This window comes from Octopus bimaculoides, chromosome 4 (genome assembly GCF_046866305.1).
Source record: "Octopus bimaculoides isolate indiv1 chromosome 4, ASM4686630v1, whole genome shotgun sequence".
NCBI classification, from domain to species: Eukaryota; Metazoa; Mollusca; class Cephalopoda; order Octopoda; family Octopodidae; genus Octopus; species Octopus bimaculoides.
The window spans coordinates 145,258,880-145,263,879 of record NC_142931.1 but is presented as its reverse complement, the minus strand read 5'-3'; the positions used below and the strand labels follow the sequence as shown (position 1 = coordinate 145,263,879).

At 33.8% G+C, this 5,000-nt stretch overlaps 1 long non-coding RNA gene across 1 annotated transcript in view; it reads left to right on the top strand.

Moving 5' to 3' along the window:
* LOC149136417 (uncharacterized) overlaps positions 1 to 5,000 on the top strand; it is a 41,371-nt gene that overhangs the window by 32,590 nt on the left and 3,781 nt on the right. Inside the window, exon 2 of the long non-coding RNA XR_016241725.1 lies at positions 4,030 to 4,173. This is a non-coding gene — a long non-coding RNA (uncharacterized LOC149136417). The remainder of the gene's footprint in view (positions 1 to 4,029; positions 4,174 to 5,000) is intronic.

Here is a 5,000-nt window from a genome sequence, read left to right as displayed (position 1 = left end):
AGATATGAACAAACGGCAGCGGATCATCCTGATCGAATCTTGATGGAGTATTTTCTAAGATGGCAGAAAGGGATAGCATAAGTTGTCCACACTTTAAAGTGGTCAACGACACAGATAACAACTTTGTAATCTGTACGGTCAACGTAGAAGCAGAATGCGTTGTTCCCAGTTCGCTAAGCTTACACAGACTGGATTAGGAAAGTACTTGCATCGGGAGATGATGGAGTAAATAGTTAACAAGTGATGGTGACCAGTCCCGTAAAGGGCTTTTTTTAAAAAATTAGAGTCGATAATGTTTAGCAAAGAAATACTGATAGAGGAATCTAGCCTAGAGGGAGAACTAGTGAGAAAAATATGTGCAGAGTTCAACGGTCCAACATGAGGATATATATATATATATATATATATATATATATATATATATATATATATATATATGTGTGTGTGTGTGTGTGTGTGTGTGTGTGTGTGTGTGTGTGTGTGTGTTTTCCATGTTCAGGAAGTGGAAATGGATTTGTGCAAATCCTTTCCCCACTATCAAAAAATCATCATACTCAGGAATCGCTTGAAAAATAAAAGTAAGACTTATCCCAAAAATGGCTGGTCGTAGCCCTTCGCATGTCTGGGACTTTTGATTAGGCGACGGCAATTCTCGAACGCGAGTTTGCGCCATCATATATGGTGATCATATATATATATGCTAATCAAAGGCAGCATTCGTCTAATTTTTTGGGGACTGCCATGTTGGCTTGGCGATAACTATTAATATCCAGTACCGCTGCCGTAGTCTCCTTTAGAGAGACTTAGAAATATTCATATTTCTATTTTTTGAAAACCAGTGGATGTATTCCACTGAATGTAATCCTTCGTACAGGCGGTTAGTAGCGACGCCTGCTGGGTTCGGCTGCTCTACATTGGTAAGGGGCAAACACCCTGAAACTAGTCTAGATGCCAGACCAGCAAGAGGAAGCGGCTGACCTCCCCTATTCGAAGGTTATAATGGACACAGGTTCGTGTGTCACATAGCTAGCTAGAGGCGATGGCCTCTTGGAGCTAATCAACGGCAGTATTCGTCCTATTTTTTTGGACTACCATGTTGGCTTGGTGATAACTATTAATATATATACATATACATACATATATATGTATATTCACGCTTATTTATATGTTTGCGTTTACTCCGCATTGTTTTCGCATGTCTGTCTCTATGCTTGACTACACGTTTCATACTGTTTCAGGAATAAGTCTGTGTTTATCATCCGTAACTTAGCGGTGCGATAACTATCAATCGAGAAAATAAATACTGAGATTCATATGAACGACTAAAACCGTTTAAGACGATGCCTTAGCGTTGCTGAATTCTGATGACTGAGATGAACAACAATGTATATTTAAAACTATATGTATGTATATATTTGTATATGTGTTTATATATGTACCTGAGGGGTGCTGAAAAGTTCCTGGCTTCGAGTAAAAGAAAATCCAGGAAGATCAGTTAATTATGACTTTATTCAACATATTTCCCCTCTCAGATCCACACACTTATTGCAGCGGCCCTTCAGTTTTTCTAATCCCTGCGAAAGACCTCGGAAGGTTTGGCCTCCAACCAGGCCTTTCACGACACCCACAAAGCCAGGAAACTTTCGCCCCACCCCGCTATGTATATATTCATATACGTACTCTCATACATATATAGACATATATACTTAGACACACAGAGACACACTGAAATACACACGTATGTGTGTCTATAATATCTATGACGTTGAAATCTATTTAGCACACTAATATGGGACATTAGTTAACGAAATCAAATTGCATAATAACGAAATTACCTGGAGGCCTATATGATTTGTTGCCAGGCTACGAGCGTGTTGATTTAGTTAACTAATATCCTATTTTAGTGTGCTAAATAGATTTAGGTAACAAATATTTAACACATCAATACACTGTTCCAGATAAACTTTTTGACTCTCACAGAATGTTATTATCGTTTTAATAAATCGTTTACTCGTGGAATATCTTTTAATGACCAGAAAATTCGTGTTCTACAACTTACATACATTTTACACGTACATACATACATACGTACATACATACATACGTACGTACATATATACACACATCACGTGGTTCCCTCGTCACCATCGCCCATCTTTATTTCTTTCTTCTAACTTGTGTTTCTTTTCCTCCGTTGTAGCTGGAACAAGGAAGACGTGTTCTTCTTTGTCTGCTGTCCACGTTTGATTTACGCGTTCGCCACCACAACCTCGTTTAGGCTTAGCAGCCCTTCCTGTTTGTTTTCACTGTCCTGTTTGTGTTACCAATTTTGACCCTCCACAAAATCCCAAATTTTATTTAATTTGCTTTGCGGGAGCAACTGTTTTATCGAAAGCGTATATTGTTGTTAAATGCTCGAAATACGAGAGTAGAAAAACAGCCAACAACTGATGAAGGGTCGTTCTTTATGTTGTTTGTTTTGTTTTCCATTTCTGTCTTCCGTTGTTCGAAAGAATGTTCATGTTCCATGTACTCGTGCTTCGTATTTTATTGTTGTACACGTTTCGTGACGTCCTGTGCCCACATGTGCATATATATATATATATATATATATATATATATATATATATATATATATATATATATATATATACATATATAATATATATACGTATAGATGCAAGTATGTACATATACGTATGTATATATGTATATATATATATATGTATATATATATATATGTATATATATATATATATATATATATATATATATATATATATATATATATATATATATATATATATTATTTATATTATTATATGTTTGAACGCCACGCATCCTCTTCCAAGTAAGTTGTATCTATATATTGTACACACATATATATACGCATACGTTGTGTTTTCTTCGAAAATGGAGGCGAACACCAATATTCCATGTAGTAGATTTGAGTAATTGTTGACAGAGTCGCATTCAGCATGGAACCAATGGTAGTCTGGTTATTCCACGAATATATATATATATATATATATATATATACTCTTCTTTATTCATATCCTTTTCTTTTTACCTTCTCTTCCCGGTTTCTCTGCACATTTTCCTAGAATCCGGTGAACGGCAATATCCGTAAAACCACATTCAGTCGTACCATGTTTATTCGTCCCTGAAAATCATCTAATAACAATGCTTCCAAATTTTTGGCACGAAACCAGCATATTTTTGTGAACTACATCTGCCAACATTATGAAGTATTTCCGAGTCCCCAGAAACAGCTGTCGTGCCTGTAACACCATACCATCTGCTTTTTACTTTCCTGTCACTTTGCACTCTGTGTAAATTTGCTCTGTATTAACAGAGCAAATTTACACAATACAAAGACACAATATATAGAAAGACACAGAAGTATATAAATATCTATATACTTCTACATCAATATTCATCGTTTGAAAATTTTCGTTTTCTGCTTTTCCTTTGTTTTCATGTATAGATGTATATATGTTTTGTATATTTAACCCAAGCAGTTTTATTTGCTTATTTGCATCATTATCTGTCCATCTATCTGTCTGTCTGTCTGTCTGTCTGTCTGTCTGTCTGTCTGTCTGTTTGTATTTCTCTCTCTGTTTCTCTCTCTGTCTCTCTCTCTCTCTCTCTGTCTCTGTCTCTCTCTCTCTCTCTCTCTCTCTCTATATATATATATATATATATATATATGGGGCAACCAGATCGAACTATCTCAAGTGTAACTGCCCGAAATAGTCGTAACTTCTGGTAACTTGACTGAGGAAAGAAAGCCACGAATGACCCTTTTTTTTCTGCCTGTCCTTCTAATTGTTGTTTCTCATGTCTGCCTTTGTGTCGTCTATCTGTCCGAATGTTTTAATGTCCTCTATTGCGTTTTTGTTCCATTTATATATATATATATATATATATATATATATATATATATATATATATATATATATATATATATATATATATTTACGTAGTCTATATTTTTCTTCACATTTTTAACATCTATTTTGATTTCAGTTGCCGATGAAATTATGTTTATTTATTTATATACCCGTATATTAAGTCCATTATAAGAAGACATGTCTGTAAAAATTGCAGAAATAAATCCTTTTAAACCTCATCTCATTCTATGGATTATTTACAATATGAATTGATTAAGAAGTAAGTAAAAAGTTTTTTCATAATTCGCATCGTTTCCATTTTGAGTCTCAAAATTACGGTTAATTGTTTGTCTCTTAAAACATTTTCATATATCCTCTCAAGGAAATTCATAATAAATATACTGTTAGGTGCATGCATGGCTGTGTGGTAAAAAGCCTGCTTCCCGAAAACATGGTTCTACGTTCAATCCCACTGCGTGGCATCTTAAGTATGTATTTTCTATTATAGCCTCGGGCGGAGGCTGAAGAGAGGATTTAGTAGACGGAAAGTGAAAGAATCTCGAATACATACATAACATATACATACATACATACATACATATGGGATATGTAACGCACTGCATAAATACCAATCTTGAGATATTAGGCTTCTGAAAACCAGGCAGGAGATAGCTAATTCGAAGACTACAGATCCAATCCATCACTGGAACTGTAGAAATCTGTAAAACTTTCCTGAAGTTTATCATTTAAATATATATGAGCATGTCTAGATATGCAAATATATGTATAAGAATACTTACATAAAATAAATCATACAAATCTTCTCATATACATACATACATACAAGCATACATACATACATACATACATACATACATACATTAATACATACATACATGCCTACGTACATATATACATATATACATATATATATATATATACATACATATATATACATATATATATACATACATACATAATAATACATACATTCATGCATACATACATACATACATGCATACATAAGCACAGATCTATATGTATTATTATATATTTGTTGTTTTCCTATATATATATATATATATATATATATATATATATATATAT